Source organism: Panthera tigris, chromosome C2, assembly GCF_018350195.1.
Source record: "Panthera tigris isolate Pti1 chromosome C2, P.tigris_Pti1_mat1.1, whole genome shotgun sequence".
Lineage (NCBI taxonomy): Eukaryota > Metazoa > Chordata > Mammalia > Carnivora > Felidae > Panthera > Panthera tigris.
The window spans coordinates 68475275-68495205 of record NC_056668.1 but is presented as its reverse complement, the minus strand read 5'-3'; the positions used below and the strand labels follow the sequence as shown (position 1 = coordinate 68495205).

At 39.0% G+C, this 19931-nt stretch overlaps 1 long non-coding RNA gene across 3 annotated transcripts; it reads right to left on the bottom strand.

Annotated features, from left to right (window-relative positions):
* Positions 1–130: 130 nt before the first annotated feature.
* On the bottom strand, positions 131–19865 carry LOC122230644. Of its 3 annotated transcripts, XR_006207663.1 has the most exons (4): positions 19215–19865; positions 3939–4028; positions 3575–3656; positions 131–278 (listed from the first exon to the last, which is right to left on the bottom strand). It is a non-coding gene; the product is annotated as an uncharacterized LOC122230644 (long non-coding RNA). The 3 variants fall into 3 exon arrangements; XR_006207661.1 differs by lacking the exon at positions 3575–3656; XR_006207662.1 differs by lacking the exon at positions 3575–3656 and having other exon boundaries at positions 19735–19865.
* Between the last annotated feature and the right edge of the window lie 66 nt (positions 19866–19931).

Below are 19931 nucleotides of genomic sequence, written 5' to 3'. Positions count from 1 at the left end.
CTTCACTTAACTGTGTTTAGAAGACTATAACCTTTGTGTGCATGTATGTTGTGTGTGTGTGTGCATGTGTGGTGTGTTTGTTACAGATTTTTAATGTCTTGAAATTGTGTTAATGTTCTCGCAGTTTATTATGCCATCAGAATGGTAAATGAGAACACTACAACTGTAGTTAGCTCACAATTTTTAAATAAAGGATACCACAGTGCATGCTGTTTGTTCAGTCTCTGCAGCCTCCTCTTTCTTGCCATGTCACCAGCTGTAGACTACCCTGATGGATCCTGGAAACAAACAAATGTTGTGCTGCATGAATGGCTTAGATGGTTGTGATTCACTAAGGAACAGGATGACTGACGTAGTTCTTGTTGCTAATAGGCAGCTTGATTTGCACATGTTCAAAATTTCTCTTGAGTGTCATTTGGTTCAATTACATTCTACAGGTATTTAATATCTATAGGATCCTCATAATGCTAAAACCTATATGACATTTTTGGCATGTGACAAAATCATTATCATCATTAATATTATTTACCAGGGCTTGGTTTGCATTTGTAACGTTGGTGCAGTTTCTTACTGGCAACCAAGTTCCATCTTTCCGTGTCTTGACATTGAAACATTTGTTAGGAGGAAATTCCTGATAATGCTCCTGCTTTATAGGAAATCTGTTATCAGATGGTGAGCCTCTTATGTCTTGAGTGTTCAAACAATATTATAGATACTCTAGAAACAATCAAGACATGCTAATAAATATTGGACTAGATCATTCTATGATTCTATGGTATAGTCTGGAAGGAAACAATCCATTGGTCAGTTAATATTTAATTTTTTTCATTTTTTAAAGGCATTTACAATCCACAAATGTTCCTAGTGAGGAAATTACTAGTTTTAAAGACAAGGATTTTTTTATTCCTTGCTAGGGAAAAATGTACCATACGTGTTCTGCACCAGGAAAAATAAATACATTTTCTCCCATTCCATTTTCATCCCAAACATATAAAAATCCATTGGTTGCTGCTTACATTGCAGAACTTCATATTAAATGATATTTCTGTGTGTAATTAAAAAGACATGCTATTGGGGCGCCTGGGTGGCTTGGTCGGTTAAGCGTCCGACTTCGGCTCAGGTCATGATCTCACAGTCCGTGAGTTCGAGCCCCGCGTCGGGCTCTGTGCTGACAGCTCAGAGCCTGGAGCCCGTTTCAGATTCTGTGTCTCCCTCTCTCTCTGCCCCTCCCCTGTTCATGCTCTGTCTCTCTCTGTCTCAAAAATAAATAAATGTTAAAAAAATTAAAAAAAAAAAAAGACATGCTATTGTCAGCTCTAACTTTATATAGTCTTTTTTTCTTTTTTAAAGCCATTTTCTTTTTTAAATTTTTTAAGTTATTTTTGAGAGAGAGAGAGAGAGAGAGACAGAGCATGAGTGAGGGAGGGGCACAGAGAGAGGGAGACACAGAATCCAAAGCAGGCTCCAGGCTCTGAGCTGTCAGCACAGAGCCCAATGCAGTGCTCGAACTCATGAACCTGAAGATCGTGACCTGAGCCGAAGTCGGACGCTTAACCAACTGAGCCATCCAGGTATCCTTAGTGTTTTTTTCTTTTTAATCAAAGTGTTTGAGTTTTTTACTTTTCACATTTTACCTGCTTTTAATAAATCTATGCTACTGAGTATCAAGGAGATAAAGGATAATTCTAAAGAAATTCAATTCTCCCACTTTTTAAGAAACACAAGGTAATACTACTTTACCCCTTAGGAACTCCTCCGTATTTTGAAAGGGAGGCTAATATCTGTGCCAGTCATTACTGAGGCTCTTTGCCCCCTGGCACAGCTTTGCTGGCTCCCTGGCTAGATGGGGCTGTGACTAGTCCTGGTCAGTAAGCTGTGAGTAGAAAGTGATGTGCGTCCCTTCTGAGCCAGAGGATTTAAGTACTAGTGCAAGACTCTCCATGATGACTGGCAACATGTGAGATGGTGACTACTTTATCTGCCTGGGTCCCCAGCCAACCCCAAATGGGCAGATAACACAAGTAAGAAATAAATCTTTGTTCTTATAAATCAAGATTTTAGGGTTCTTTGTGGCTGCAGCATAACAGACTATCCTGTTACAAGGTCATCACTGTATTCTAGATCTGTTCTGACTAATAAGGTAGCCATGAGTCACAAGTGACTATTTAAACAATTTAAAAATTCCTCTGTTGCACTAGCCACATTTAAAGTACTAAATAGTCGGTGCATCTGGGTGGCTCAGTCAGTTAAGCGTCCGATATCAGCTCAGGTCATGATCTCATAGCTCGTGAGTTGGAGCCCCGCGTCGGGCTCTGTGCTGACAGCTCAGAGCCTGGAGCCTGCTTCAGATTCTGTGTCTCCCTCTCTCTCTCTGCCCCTCCCCTGCTTGCTCTCTCTCTCTCTCAAAAATAAATAAGCATTAAAAATTAAAAAAAAATAAAGTACTCAATAATCAGGTATGACTAGTGGCTACCTTATTGGACAGCACAGATTAAAACTTACTGTAAAGTTCCATCAGCACTGTTCTAGATGAATTAGGAATAAACAAGAACTCCAAATTTTACCCTAACCGTGCATATTACTTTTCAAATTACTGTGAAATGAAAACTTAAATGTTTGTATGAAATCAGTCTGGAGAGCATGGTCCATGGTTTCACAAATTATATTGAATAACCAACTTTATACCTAGGTTATAGTTTTTGATTCACTGCTTATATTCATATATATTTTTTTACTTTTTAAAACATTTTAAAAGTACCAATTCTGTGTTTCTCACCACAAAATCTAAATAGACCTGTGATTCACAAGCAATTACGAGACTACTTGGGATACCGAACAACCAGCTAGGACAAAAATCTCCAGTGTTTTTGGAACATGGAGCTACTTGAGATAGGGGAGCTTGCAATGGGGACATATGAGATAGATGCACAGGAGAGACAGGGTCGCTAACACAGGATTTCCTTGACAGTGGACCAAAAGGAAGGTGGGAGGGGCCATTGCAACAGCTGCAATCATTTAACTTCAGTGGCTTCGTTCATTGATATTGGAAATATCCAGGAGATCTGCAGTGTTTGGAGACATCAAATTTCTAACTGCTGCTTCCTTGAAATTTCAGCCCACAGGCCCCACTGTGTTCCAAAGGCTAACATTCTGCAGCAAGGGCTCCACGTCAGAGACCATAGCCCCAGTGGCGACCACATGGAAATGTATGATAAATCTTCACAAGACATTATTAGACTCTCTGAGACTAGATTTCTTCTAGATGGAGATAACTAAGGAGAAGGAAATTATAAAGTAACCTGTCAATTTGGTCATTCACACTTACTAGCTTCTTTTGGGCAGACAGAAGTAGCCTCCAATAGTTAAGAGGTAAGTTGAGCTACAGGGCTCCTCCACCATCTTATCTCAGATGGTGTGTTAAAGTGAAAGATGGCCTCGGTCCAAATTCGTCATTTATTAGCAAGTAGTCCTACAACCTATTCTGCAAGGTCTGTCAAGTCGCAGATCTCTCTCCAGAAAGTACCTGACCTGTTCACTGAAGACAGATGCTGCAGGATACTAGGGTAGGATTTACCTAATCTGGTTAATCAGCCAAGTGAAGTCAGTTCCAGCTGGACTTCTTATTGGAGCTGTATCTCGTGCCTCAGTTTCTTCATCTATAAAATGAGAGTAATAGCTCTTCTCTAGTAGTTGTTACAAAAATTAAATGAGGGGCACCTAGGTGGCTCAGTCGGTTAAGCATCCAACTCCTGACTTTGGCTCAGGTCATGATCTCACAGTTCGTGAATTCGAGCCCCACATTGGGCTCTGTGCTGACAGTGCAGAGCCTGCTTGGGATTCTCTCTCTCTCCCTGCCCCTACCCTGCTCGCTCTCACTCTCTCTCAAAATAAATGTTTAAAAAAAATTTTTTTTAATTAAATGAACTTATGCACATTACCTGATCCTGATGGTAAGCACCTATTTTTTCTGGCACTCAGAGATGCTAAGATGTGTCAGAAACATGCTCTACCCTCAAGAAATTGTACTCCTGCAGAAACAAAATACGTATGTGAAAAAGTTATATACTAATGAAAGATGAAAAGAACTATCTAAATTCACCTACCTCCCACAAAAAGGACCTTTGAATCCGAAAGTGCCCATGCAATTGTACAAAAAATAATTGCTGTGAGTTTAGGAAATGCTACAACTGCCCTTTTGTTCTAAGGGGAAAGTTTTAACTCCCAGTCGCTACTCTCCTCTTCATAGTCAAAAGAGAAAAACTCATCTACCTTATGAGTCTTATTTCACAATTAAGAGGAAATTTCTCAGAGTTACTTCACTTGAATACCTTTATCCCAAAGAGTTCCCTAATTTTTTTCTTTATCTTTGATCTATCTGCCATTTAAATAACACCAACTCCCATGAAAAAAACTGTAAACGTCAATAGCTCTATACAGGCAGGACGGGGAGGGTGGGAACCATGTGGCAAAATAACTACAGTCTGATTTGCTAAATGAGGAGTATGTTATGGAGATAAACATAGATTGATAATTACTAAAAAAAATCTTAAGGTCATTTTTTTTTTTTTTTTGATATAACAAGCATTATCTTTGGGTGGTACCTTCCAGTTTATAGAGTGCTCCTCTATAAAAATCAATAGCTCCTTTCATTTTTTTGTCATTTAATCTTTTTGTTATCATGATAACTGTCCCTTTTAATCCCCATCCCTTACTTCCCCTATCCTCCCACCCACATATCCTGTGGTAACCATCAGTTTTTTCTCTCTGGTTAAGAGTCTATTTCTTAGAGGGCCTGGCTGTCTCATTTGCTACAGCATGTGACTCGATCTCAAGGTCATGGGTTCAAGCCCCATACTGGGCATGGGGCCTACTTAAAAAAAAGATTTAGGGGCGCCTGGGTAGTTCAGTCGGTAAGCATCCGACTTTGACTCAGGTCGTGGTTTGTGAGTTCAAGCCCTGCATGAGGCTCTCTGCTGTTAGCACAGAGCTGCTTCAGATCCTCTGTCTCCCTCTCTGTCCCTCCCTTGGTCACTCTTTCTCTCTAAAAAAATAAATCAATGTTTTTTTTTTAATTTTTAAAAATTGGTTAAGAGTCTGTTTCTTGGTTTCTCTCTTTCCTTTGCTCATTGGTTTTGTTTCTTAAATTTTACATATGAGTGACATCATATGGTATTGGTCTTTCTTTGACTTATTTTGCTTAGCATGATACTCTCCAGCTCTCTCCATGTTATTGCGAATGGCAAGATTTCATTATTTTTTTATGGCTGAGTTATATTCCATTTTGTGTGTGTGTGTGTGTGTGTGTGTCACATCTTCTTTATCCACTCATCTATTAATGGGCTCTTGGGTTGCTTCCATAGTTTGGCCGTTGTAAATAATGCTACCATAAACAGAGGTGCATATATCCCTTTGAATTAGTGTTTTTTTGTATTTTATGGGTCAATACCCAGTAGTGCAATTTCTAGATTGTAGGGTATTCTATTTTTAACTTTTTGAGGAACTCCACACTGTTTTCCACAATGGCTGCACCAATTTGTATTCTCACCAACAGTGCAAGAGAGTTCCTTTTTCTCCACATCCTTGCTAATACTTCCTTCTAGGAAGGATACTATATAATAATGAAGGGGACAACCCAACAAGAGGATATAACAATTGTAAATATTTATGCACCCAAAATGGTGGCACCCAAATATATAAAACAGTTAATAACAAACATAAACAACCAATAATAAGGGGCGCCTGGGTGGCTCAGTTGGTTGAGTGTCCGACTTCGGCTCAGGTCATGATCTCACAGTCCGTGAGTTCGAGCCCCGCGTCGGGCTCTGTGCTGACAGCTCAGAGCCTGGAGCCTGCTTTGGATTCTGTGTCTCCCTCTCTCTCTGCCCCTACCCCACTCATGCTCTGTCTCTCTCTCTCTCTGTCAAAAGTAAATAAACATTAAAAAAAATCTTTAAAAAATAATCAATAATAATATAATAACAGGGTATTTTAATACCCCACTAAATGATGGACAGATCATCCAAACAGAAAATCAACAAGAAAACAGTGGCTCTGAATGACACACTGGACCAGATGGATTTAACAGACATATTCAGAACATTCCATCCTAAAACAGCAGAATACACGTTCTTTTCAAGTACACGTGGAACATTCTCCAGAACAAATCACATATTAGCCACAAACAAGTCTCAACAAATTCATAAAAACTAAAGTCATACCATGCATCTTTTCTGATTACAACACTATGAAACTAGAAATTAACCACAAGAAAAAATCTGGAAAGGATATAAATACATGGATGTTAAATAACTACTATTAAACAATGAATGGGTTAAACAAGAAATCAAAGAAGAAATCAAAAATTACACGAAAACAAATGAAAATGAAAATACAATGGTCCAAAATCTGGGATATGGCAAAAGTGGCTCTAAGAGGAAAGTGTACAGGAATACAGGCCTACCTCAAGAAGCAAGAACATTCTCAAATAACCTAACTTTATACCTAAATGGGCTAGAAAAAGAATAAACAAAACCAAAACCATCAGAAGGAAGGAAATAATAAAGATTAGAGCAGAAATAAGTGATATAGAAGCTAAAAAAAGAAACAACAACAACAAAAAAAAAACAGTATAACAGATCAATGAAACCAGGAGCTGGTTCTCTGAAAAGATCAACAAAATTGATAGACTTGTAGCCAATTAAAAAAAGAGAGACAGAGGACCCAAATAAACAAAATTACTAAAGGAAGAGGAGAAATAACAAGCAATACCACAGAAATACAAACAATTGTAACGATATTATGAAAACCTATATGCCAACAAATTGGACAACTCAGAAGAAATGGATAAATTCCTAATTTTTTTTTTTTTGAGGAAGAAAGAGAGAGGGAGGGGGGCAGAGAGAGAGGGAGAAAGAGAATCCCAAGCAGGTTTCATGCTGTCGGCCCAGAGCCCAATACAGGGCTTGAACCCACAAACCATGAGATCATGACCTGAGCCAAATTCAAGAGCCCCACGCTTAACCAAATGAGCCACCCAGCACCCCAAATTCCTAACTTTTAATTGATGTTTACAAAAGTTAATTCACATTGACTTGTTTCTGACTGCATATTAACTACAGAACAAATAGGGCTTTGCTAGGTAGTCCCAGGAAAAGGCTGGGTAGATATCTTTTTTAAAGTGTCTAGAAAGCTCAAAATGGAGGATCCTATTTTCTGGAGAATCAGAAGACCAAGGGCTTAGAAAATGAGAAGCCACCATAGTAGGAGTGAGGGCCAAACAGGACCTACTGAAAATAAGCAGTAGCTCTGCTCTCTTTGGAACCCGCACTAAGCTGAGAGTAAAAGGATAGTAACTTTTTTTTAAAGCTCTAAACCCTTCACAGACAAATATGGGAGAAGACAAATGAAAATAACAGATTTTTGGAAGACAGAAAGCAAAACGATAAATGGGCACCTGACTTAGAGCACAGAAGCTGAAACCTAACTTCCTACAGAGAAGGAAGCCATAGAAAGCAGGCCAGTTTTGTCCTCAAGAATTCCTAAAACGCTAAAGACTGGAGGAACCCGGTACCTATGAGGGGGTCCTTAAAGGGGATATAAGGTATCAACTCACAGATGGAAACCAAGGTCTTTTAGGTCAAAGAAGGTCAAAAGTCCAACTAGAAGACTAAGAGACAGGTGGGATGGAATAACTATGAATTAGGACAGACCAAGGTCCAGAGTCCAGGTCAGTCTGAACACATCCTTAACACCCAAAAAGTGCAGAAATGAGGCCGATCCTAGAAAGACATTTTCTTGCTCAAGCAGTTTTAAAGACAGATAAGCTTCTTCAAATTGTTTGTCCAAGAAGCCAAATCGTTTAGACTTTCCATAATGAACCTTCTTAACGGATGCCTTATATTCATTTATTTACAATAGAAGCTCAGTTAACTAATTTCCATTTAATCCAACTTGCCCAACTTAACCACAATTTTCATTCCTCTGTAAAATAAATTAGATGCCCATCACACTTCTGAGTTGTACATTTACCAGCAGTCAATTGGGTTTGTTCTTAAACTTACTTAGCCAGTTCTACTTGCAACTGTAATCACATAATTTGATTATTATATAAACCAACAAAAATTGAGTGATAAAGGGAAAAGTAGTTTCTGCTATGGAAAGCAAATTAAGACTAGTGGCCATACATGGCAGACTGAACACTCAACATTTATTTCCTGCCTCCCCAAACCCCACTAAGATGAAAGGACAAAGGCATAAACCCACAAGGGCAAAGAAAAGAGGTGAGACGGTAGACATCAGTGTTGACAAAATTTGGGGATAGACTAATTGGTAATTATGTTTGCTCTTTTTCTTCTCTGCAATTGTCTGCAGGAGAGCAAGCCTCAAAGAGGAAGCTGAGTCCTACCACAGAACTAGGCAAAAGTAGAGGAATTAGATTGACTCCCTCTCATCTCTTCCCCTAGCCCATATGGCCCTCTGACAACCCTGGCAGAAAAGAGGATTTTCTAAAGTTAGGCTAGAGAGGCCATGGACAACAGGCCCAAGTGAGATGGGGGTGAAGCAACTTGGAAAACACAGGGCTCAGGGGAAAGCTACACACTAAACCTTGAAACTCCAGCCCTCTCCCCCTGTGTGGCTGCCAGTACTCTGACTGCCAGGCAAGACCAGTTACATAATTTGCAGGGCCCAGTGCTAGAAAAAAGTATTAAGAATTTCAAGACAGTGACATCAGGGCATTTAAACAAGTGTGAGGTCCTTCTGAGCATGGGGCCCAGGTGACTACACAAGTGTGCACCCGTGAAGCCAGCCCTGCTGCAGGGTATTCCTGCACAGGCAAGAGGTTGGAACATTTTTCTTTGAAAATTGGGCAGCATGAAGAAATAACCCACACATGCTGTCATACAGGAATTTCTCAATAAAACAGCCCAATTTTCATCCAACTATCAATGTGGGTATTTTATGCATTTGAGGGTGATTTCTGTGTGGAAAAAAAGATTCATTGGAAACCATTCTGGGTTTTTTTTAATGTTTATTCATTTTTGAGAGAGAGAGAGAGAGACAGAGCACGAGCAGCAGAGGGCCAGAGAGAGAGGGAGACACAGAATCAGAAACGGGCTCCAAGCGCTCAGCTGTCAGCACAGAGCCCAACGTGGGGCTAAAGCTCAAGAACTGTGAGATCATGATCTGAGCTGAAGTCGGATGGCCAACTGACTTAGCCACCCAGGTGCCCCTGGCTTTTTAAGTAAGCTCTATGCCCAATGTGGGACTCGAACTTATGACCCCAAGATCAAGAGTTACATGTTCCATCAACTGAACCAGCCAGGAGCCCCATTCTGTTTTGTTTTGTTTTTTTAATTAATATTTTACCTGTAAATGTTACAAATTTTAAAACCCAGTTCTTCCCTAAACTATTAAATTCAATTTCCGGATCTGATTTGGTAGATTTACAAATTTACCAAGATGTAATACTCACTTTTTTTTTTTTAACTTTTGAACTTCTTTACCCATTTTTCCCATTCTCCACCCTCACCTCAGGCAACCACCAATCTGTATCTACGAGGTTGTTGTTTGTTTTTTTCCAAGATTCTACATACAAGAGAGATCATAACAGTATTTCTTTCTCTGTCTGACTTATTTCACTTAGCATAATGTCCTGCAGGCCCATCCATTTGTTGCAAATAGCAAGAACTCATTCGTTTTTATGAGTAAATAACATTCTGTTGTTTATCTGTGACATAATTTCTTGATCCATTCATACATCAATGGACACTAGGTGGTTTTCACATCTTGGCTATCATAAATAGTGCTGCAATAAACATAGGGTGCATATATCTTTTCAAGTTAGTGTTTTCATTTTCTTCAGATAAATACCTAGAGGTTGAATTGCTAGATCATATAGTTTTAAGTTTTAATTTTTTGAGGAACTTCAAAAATTTTTTTCCATAGAGGCTGCACCAATTTCCATTCTACCAATTGTATACAAGGGTTCCCTCTTCTCCACATCCTTCCCAACACTTGTTATTTCTTGTCTTTTTAATACTGGCCATTCTAACAGGTGTGAGGTGATATCTCACTATGGTTTTGTTTTGCATTTCCCTGATGGTTAACAATGTTGAGTGTCTTTTCATGTACCTATTGGCCATCTGTATATCTTTTTTGGAAAAATGTCTATTCAGATTTTCTGTCCATTTTCTAATCAGATTATTTTTTTGCTATTGAGTTATATGGGCTTCTTATATATTTTGGATATTAACCCCTACCCAGATATATGATTTGCAAATATGTTCTCTCATTCAATAGGTTCCTTTTTTTATTTCAGTGATGTTTTCCTTTGCTGTGCAGGGGCTCTTTAGGTTAATGTAGTCCCATTTATTTATTTTTACATTTGTTTTGGTGTCAGATTAAAAAAAATACTGTTTTGGTAATACCTATGTCAAGGAGCTTACTCCCTATGTTTTCTTCTAGCTTTATGGCTTCAGATCTTGTGTTCAACAGCTTTTAACCCATTTTGGATTGTGTGTGTCATGTAAGACAGTGGTCTAATTTCATTCTTTGTATGTGTCTGTCCAATTTCCCCAACCCCACTTATTGAATTTTATTTCTTTTTCTTGCCTAATTGCTCTGACAAGGAATTCCAATATCACGTTGAATAGAAGTGGAGAGAGTGGGCATCCTTGTTTTGTTCCCAATCTTAGATAAAAAGCTTTCAGCTTTTCACTGTTGAGAATGATTTTAGTTTTGGGCTTGCCTTTTTTGGCCTTTATTGCTTTGAAGTAACTTCTATACCCACTTCATTGAGTTATCATAAATGGATGTTGAATTTTTTCAAATGCTTTTTCTGCATCCATTGAAATGATCATGATTTTTACCCTGCACTTTATTAATATGGTATATTACAGTGGCTGATTTATGGATGTTGAACCAGACTTCCATCCCTGATTATATATCAACCTAATGGTTACCACTAATCAAAAACCAGCAATATGCAAAAAAAAAAAAAAAAATAGAGAAAGGAATCCGAGTATATCACTAAAGAAAGCTAGCAAAACCATGAGATAAGAGAGCAAGAGAAGAACAAAACACAGAGAACTACAAAAACAACCAAAAATCAAATAACAAAATGACAATAAGTACATACCTATCAATAATTATTTTGAATATAAATGGACTAAAAGCTCCAATAAAAAGACCTAGGGTGATGGAATGGATTAAAAAAGCAAGACCCAGGGGCACCTGGGTGGCTGAGTTGGTTAAGTGTCCAACTTTGGCTCGGGTCATGATCTCATATTTCATGGGTTTGAACCCTGCATTGGGCTCTTTGCTGACAATGTGGTGCCTGCTAGGGATTCTCTCTCTTTTCCCCTCTCTTCCCCTCCCTTACTTGTGCTTTCTCTCTCTCTCATAATAAATATGATCATTTTTTTAAAAAAAATTTTTATGTTTATTCTTGAGAGAAAGAGAGTGAGAGAGAGAGAGAGAGAGAGCATGAGTGGAGGAGGGGCAGAGAGAGAGGGAAACACAGAATCTGAAGCAGGTGCCAGGCTCTGAATTGTCAGCACAGAGCCTGATGTGGGACTTGAACTCATGAACCACGAGGTCATGACCTGAGTCAAAGTTGGACACTTAACTGACTGAACCACCCAGGTGCCCCGTAAATAAATAAACTTTAAAAAATAAAAATAAAAAAGTAAGACCCTGACATATGCTGCCTACAAGAGACTCACCTGAGACCTAAAGACATATGCAGGTTAAAAGTGAAGGGATGGAAAGGCATTTACCATGCAAATGGGAGTGAAAAGAAAGCCAGGGTAGCAGCACTTATGTCAGACAAAATAGACTTTAAAACAAAGACTGTAACAAGAGACAAAGCAGGACATTATATAATCTAACAAGGGAACAATCCAACAAGAAGATATAATAATTGTAACTATTTAGACACCTAACATAGAAGCACCCAAATTCATAAAGCAGCTAATAACAAAAATGAAGTAATTGACAGTAACACAATAATAGTAGGGGTGTTTAAAACCTCCACTTACATCAATGGATAACTCACCTAAACAGAAAACCAACAAGAAAACAGTGGCTCTGAATGAGACACTGGACCAGATGGACTTAACAGATATATTCAGAACATTCCATCCTAAAACAGCAGAATACATTCTTTTCAAGTATACATGGAACATTTTCTAGAATAGATCACATATTAGGCCACAAAGTTAGTCCCAACAAAATAAAAAAAACTGAAGTCATACCATGTATCTTTTCTAACCAAAACATTATGAAACTAGAAATCAGCCTCAAAAAAAAAAATCTGGAAAGACCACAAATTCATGGAGATTAAATAACATGCTACTAAACAATGAATGGGTCAACCAAGAAATAAAAGAGGAAATCAAAAAAAACCTGGAGACAAATTAAAATGAAAACACAACAGTCTAAAATCTTTGTGATGCAGGGGCGCCCGGGTGGCACAGTCATTTAAGCATCTGACTCTTGATATCAGCTTGGGTCATGATCTCACAGTATGTGAGTTCAAGCCCCGCATCGAGCTCTGCGCTGATGGCACAGAGACTGCTTAGGATTCTGTCTGTCCTCCTCTCTGCCCCTTCCCAGCTTGTGCTCTATAAATAAATAAATAAACAAACAAACAAACAAGCAAACAAGCTTACAAAATTTTTAAAAAATAAATAAAATCTTTGTGATGCAGCAATAGTGGTTCTAACAGGGAAGATTATAGCAACACAGGCCTACCTCAAGAAGCAAAAAACAATCTCAAATAAACAGCTTAACCTTACACCTAAAGGAGCTAGAGAAAGAACAAATAAAACACAAAACCAGTGTTAGGAAGGAAATAATAAAGATTAGGGCAGGAATAAACAAAATAGAAACTCAAAAAAAAAAAAAAACCAGTATAACAGATCAATGAAATCAGGAGCTGGTTCTTGAGAATGATCAACAACATTGATAAACCTTTAGCCAGACTCATAAAAAAAAAAAAAAAAAAAAAAAAAAAAAAAAAAACCATAAATTCCTAGAAACATATAACCCTCCCCAAACTGAATTACCAATGAAATCGAATTGGTAACCAAAAAATACTATGAAGCCAGCATTGCCCTGATATGTGCTTGATAAATTGCCCTGATATGTGCCTGATAAATGTGCTTCAGAAAAACTGTACTCTTAATCCTTTTTACCTATTTCACCCAGGGCCCCCCTCCCCAGTAACATCAGTTTGTTCTCTATAGTTAAGAGTCTATTTTTTGGTCTCTTATTTTTCTCTTTGTGCTTTTATTTTGTTACTTAAATTCCACATATGATTGAAATTATATGATATTTGTTTTTCTCTAACTTCTTTCACCTAGCATAATACTCTCTAGCTCCATCTACATTGTTGCAAATGACAACATTTCATTCTTTTTTATGGCTGAGTAATATTCCATGGTGTGTGTGTGTGTGTGTGTGTGTGTGTGTGTGTATACACCACATCTTCTTTATCCATAATTTGGCTATTGGAAATAATGCTGCAATAAACATAGGGTGCATATACCTTTTTGAACTAGTGTTTTCATATTCTTTGGATAAATACCCAGTAGTGGATAATGGATCATATGGTAATTCTATTTTTAATTTTTTTCAGATACCTCCATACTATTCCACAGTGGTTGCACCAGCTTGCCTTCTCACCACAAGAAGTGCATGAGAGTAAAGTACACTTACTATGATGAGCACTGAGTAATGCATAGAATTGTTGAATTACCATATTGTACACCTGAAACTAATATAACACTATATGTTGACTCTACTGGAATTAAAAAAAAATTTTTTAATGTTTATTTATTTTTGAGAGAGACAGACAAAGCGTGAACAGGGGAAGGGCAAAGAGAGAAGGAGACACAGAATCCAAAGCAGGCTCCAGGCTCCGAGCTGACAGCAGAAAGACCAATATGAGGCTCAAACTCATGAACTGCAAGATCATTACCTAAGCTGAAGCAGGACAGTTAACTGACTGAGCCACTCAGGCTCAATTTTTAATTTTTTTTTAAAAAAGAGAGAGAATGGTATACTGCAAAGCAGAAGGAAGAGAAAGGCTGGCTTCCTTTCAATTCAATGACTGTGCACAATGTCTTTTCCCCCAGTAAAAACATGTCCCAGTGAGTTTCACAGATCTTAACTAATTACATTTCTTTTTCCTCTTTCCAGAGGGGACCAGATGTGTTTATTTCTGATATTTCCTGTGGTAGGTGTTTTTCATTTCTGGCCATCCAGTTCTAAACACACTTCCTATTCAGAGAAAGCAGCTCAAATGTAGGCAAGTAGCCCCTTTCCCTAGAATTTGGGAATGTGACCTTCCAATCAGTTCAGGAGAACCTGACCTTCCAATCAGTGCAGTGCCGCAACCTAAAAATCTGACCCTGGAGTATCACAGGAAGCAAATGACAGTTTTGAATCTTTCAGGGGTAGTGGAAGAAACAGTAATGGCAGTGTTCAATGTCCATTTGTGGCCAGGCCAATGACAGAAGCTGCTGGATACTAACTAGATTCTTCCTGTGTATTGATCTGGTCTCTTTTTTTGGCTGCCTAATTTCCCATGGCTTCCTGTCCATGTTCCAAACCTCATTCATTAGATTTTCCATCAATTTTGTGAGCTATCCATTGATCTTACCATACATTCTTTTCTCTCTAACTAACCTAAGTTGATCTCCATTGTGTGGGAACCTGGAAATGATTAATACCTTCCCCTTTTGTATGGAAGTTACCTATTCTATGATAAAAAGATGAGGGAGAGAAGTGCCTCCTAAGCAATTGCTCCTAAGTCAGGTGGCCAGCTCTAATCCAAAAATATCCACTATTAAGATTTGGGTGCTAATCTCTTCTTTACTTTTCTTTATAGTTTTACTACCTGTGTATATATCCCAAATTATACTGTATACGTTCTTTTGTGCCTTACTTTCACTCAGTATTTGTTTATGAGATTCATCCAAGTTTTCAAGTACAGCTCCAATTTGTTCATTTGCATGGCTATAAAGTAACCTATTGTAAGAACATATCAAGATTTATCTATTCATTCTACTGTGTATAAGACATTGTATTCAGTGTGAAGCTAAAATAAACAAAACTGTTTTGAATATTCTGGTATATGTAGCCCAAGTGGCATTCAAGGGCATCTACTTGGCAGAATAACAATCATGGGTTATGTGTACCTTTGACTTTCCTAGATAATGCCAAACTATTTTCTGAATTGAATGCACCAACTCACCACATCAGCAGGCTTCAGGAGTTTCTCCTGCACTAAGCTGTGACTAACAACTGGTGTTATCAAATTGTTTCATTTTAGCCACCCTGGAGGATGACAAACAGCATCTCACTGCAGTTACAATTTTCATTTCCCTGATTAACAATGAACTTGAGGAGATTTACATATGTTTATTCATCATATTTTTTATTTGGTAAAGTCCCTATACAAGTCTTTTGTTCACTTTTTCAATGTGATTATCCCTCACTGATTTGAAAGAGTTTTCATATGTTGTGAAGGCTAGTCCTTTATTAATTATGTGTGTGGCAAATATCTTTGTCCACTCTGTACTTTGTGGGGGCTTTTGTTGGTTTTATGCTATCTTTTGATGAACAAAAGCTCTTTATTTTAATCTAGTCAAATCTAGTATCATTTATAGTTGGTACTTTCTTGTTTTAAAATTCTTCTTTACTTTTGAGGTCATAAGGATATTCTCTTATATTAATTTCTAAAAGCTTTAAATATTGTCTTTCACATTTAAGCCTATAAATGATTTTAGCTTCTGCTGTGAGAAAGGGACATCCCATGTGGATATCCAACTGTTCCAGCAGCACTTATTGAAAAGCCCATCTTCAAACCATATGAGACTCAACTACAGAGAACAACCTGAGGGTTACTGGAGGGGAGATAGGTGGGACATAGGCTAAATGGGTCATGGGCATTAAGGAGAGCACTTGTTGCGTGAGCACTGGGTGTTGTATTTAAGTGATGAGTCCCTAAATTCTACTCCTGAAACCAATACTACACTATATGTTAACTAACTTGAATTTAAATAAAATGTTGGAAGAAAAACAAAAGAAAAACCCATCTTTTCCCTACAGCATCTCTGTCATACACAAAGTGTCTATGTATATTTGGGTCTGTTCGTAGGCTCTCTATTCCACTCCATCAGCCTATTTGCCATCCATTTGCCACTACCATACTATCTTATTTACTATAATTTATAATAAATCTTGATACAGATCAAATTCTCCCAATATCTTGACAGTTTTTCAACCTTCACATTTCTATGTAAAATTTTAATTTCCTTATCCAATTCCACAAAAACAAAAATTAACAAATAACAAAAACCACCTGATGAAATTTTGATCTGAGATTGCATGCAACTTATAAATTAATTTAGGGAGAACTGTCATCTTTACCATATTGGGTTTTTCAATTTATGACTTATAACAGCATTCAAACCAGTCTTAAGGGTTAACTTGCTTCAAGCTTATGTACTTCTTGCTTGCTGACCTAAGTCCCTTGGTCTATAGCAGAACTAAATTACTTTCCTTGGGATTTGCAGACCACTGGCCTTGTGGAGTGAAGGACCAAATCTCCCAGAAGATAATGCCTGACTACACCTGAAAACAGCTGCTGATGATCCCAACAAGTCTGTTCAGTGTCATGTCAACATAGGACTAACGGCCTGGGCACTTGCTGCTCCTGCATATAGCCTCACTCCCTTTTCTCCTGCCTTCCCCCTTTAAAACCCTCCAACTTCATGTGGACAGTGATAATGGTCTTTGAGATGTTAGTCCACCATCTTCCCAAGTTGCTGGCTTCCTGAGTCAAGAAACCTTTCCTCTCCCACCATCACTTGTCTCAAGTATTGATTTTTGAGTGGCGAGCAGCTGAGTCTGAGTTCAGAACTAGTTCCCTGTCCAGTAACCAACTCAGAATGTCTCCACTTATTTTGGTTCTTCCTTAATGTCACCCAATGTTTTATTATTCTCTACATAGAATTGGAACATTAGCACAGAGGCCATGTAATTATGTACACATATTTTAAATTGTTATGTTTTCCTTATGAACTGAACCTTTATCATGATTATCTCTAGTAATGCCTTTTGACTAATATCAATATAGATATAATTGCTGTATTAGTTTCCAATTGCTGCTATTACAAATTTCCCCAAGCTTAGTGCCTTAACACAATACAAACATATGGTTTTATAATTCTGTAGGTCAGAAGTCTAAAACAGATCTCATTGGGCTAAAGTCAGATGTTGGCAGGACTATGTTTCTTGCTAGACAGAGAACCCATTTCCTTATGTTTTCCAGATTCTAGAAACCCCCTTCCTCCATCTTCAAAGCCAGAAACATTACATCTCTCTTTGCCTTTCTTCTACAGTTACATCCCCATCTGACTCTGATTCTTTTTCTGCCTCCCTTGGTGATTACACTGAGCCCACTCAGATAACACAGGCCAATCTCTACATCTCAAGGTCCTTGATTTAATCACACATGCAAAATCCCTTTTGCTAAGGAAAATAACACCTATAATCTGAGTGTTTGTGTCCCTCCAAAATTCACATGTTGAAATCCTGATCTCCAACACACTGGTACTTTGAGGTGGGGCCTTTGGGGGTTATTAGGAGTGGTATTAGCACCCTTATAAGAGAGGCCCTAGAAAGTTCCCATCGTTAGTCTCTCAATCTTAGCTCTGGTACTAGAGTTTACCCTCAGAGAAATCCTGGCTTTGGCTTTTGCTAACTGATCACTGTTATAATTTCAATGTCCTGTTCTTAACCACTACCAACAGAAGCTCGTTCCCCATTTCTAGCTCCCCCTTTGGAGATCCCTTACTTTCCTGCATATTTAGTAATGGTTTAAAAAGAATGTCATTTTTCTCCAGTCTTTGGGGGTTTTCTTGTCTTTTTTTTTTTTTTTTTTTGGTAATGGAATGTAGTAGGCTGTATAATGGCCCCCCAAATAGGGCCCTACTCTTTTTTTTTATTTAATGTTTATTTTTGAAACAGAGACAGAGTGCAAGCAGGGAAAGGGCAGAGAGAGAGAGAGAGACATAGAATCTAAAGCAGGCTCCAGGCTCTGAGCTGTCAGCACAGAGCCCGATGCAGGGCCTGGACCCACGAACCGTGAGATCATGACATGAGCCCAAGTCTGACACTTAATGGACTGAGCCACCCAGGCACCCCAAATGGGTCCCTATTCTAATCCCCAGGATGTTACTTATATAGCAAAAGCAGCTGTGCAGGTATGACTACGTTAAGGATCTTGATACGGGGAAATTTTCCCACATTATCCGCTAGAGCCCAATGTAAAACCAAGGTTGTTTGTTATAAGACAGCAAGTGGAAATTGAGAGAGCACAAATTCAGTAACAGAAGCACAGACTGAAGTGATGCAACTATCAGCCAAAGAATGCCAGCACTTCTAGAAGCTGGAGTAGGTAAGCAATGGATTCTCCCTTGGAACCTCCAAAAGGAACAGCTCTGCCTGCACCTATCTAAATCTAATTGATTAATTAACCTCTCCACTTGCATGTCTAATAAAAATTTCAAATTCAATGCATAAAAAACAAAATTCCTGATTTCTGCCTTCATAACAGTTTCCTTTGTAACTCAGTTCCTCCAAGGTGCTCACAACATCTCCTTCACTTCATATTCCACATATAATATATACACAAATCTTATCAGGTCTTTTAAAATATGTCCAGAATTCAATTCAGTTTTCATCATCTCAATCACGACCACTCCAGCCTAAACCATTATCACTATGACCCTGATTACTGCAATAACTTCCTGATAACACCTTTCACCAACTAATAAATATTTATTTTCCACTAGCTCCTTCTACATGGTTTCTGGGAGACAGAAGACTTTATCTTTTTCATTTAGTGCCGTGAACCCTCAATGCAACCTCACTGACGCTCCACTTGCTAGAATGGAGCCACAGACACAGCAATTCATTTAAGATGTTTGTGTGAAAATTAGTTGTAGGAGCCTTTTACAAATAAAAAAAGCAATGAATGAGCGAGTGGGATCAGATGGTTGAAGCAGTTTCCATAAGCCTTCCCTGTTTCCCTCAGTGGACAGGTTTTCTGTCTAAGCCAACACCCTTCTGTTCTTGACCACTGTGGGTGGAAAGTTTCTCGCTCCACTCCGCACCTCACCCTTAGCCGACCGCCTAATCACCTCGTCGTGGTCCCGCCTTGGCGACAGGTGAGCACACATAGCTTGGGTGGGAAGATGCACTTGAATCTTCCAGACCCTCACAAATGACACTGGATCCTTGGCCACACGTGCGACTTCAGTCGGATAGTAAAAAAGGGACACTTCTCGTTGACTTTCACTGTACCAGTAACTTGAAATTTAAAAGCCAGGGCAGAAACCTTCAGAGACTGAACCTTCAAGCTGGCTTCTGGGGAAAGAGCAGAGCGCACTCGCCATAAAGGCTCTTCTCTACTGGTCCCTGGGGTTGATGGGAAGCAATATTCGTATGTATTACCCTGACCCAAAATGGCAGGTTATTAGATCACGTGCACAGCGGTGACGCTAGAGCCACTGGAAGAAGCAAGATGAGAAGGGAGAAAGAAAGCATCATTTTCTTGACCCACCATGGAGGCAGAGGTTATAGGTGAGAGAATAGGGACGAGGAAGCATCCAGATGGCAGAAACTGCGGGCTTGGCAAGGGAGGCCATAGGCGACACTGACCTAATCCAAAAAGGCTCCAGAGGTTATAACCGGGAGCGCAAAAAGAGGCGGTGATTACGGTGATCAAAGATGGCGCTGGCGTCTGAAGGGAGGTGACGGGCGGGGGGGTGCCAGGAGTGTCTTTGCCCTCTTCCAAGATGGCGGCCGTCGTGGGCCCTGTCTCTGGCTCCGCCCCACGGTCTCGGCCCCGCCCCTCC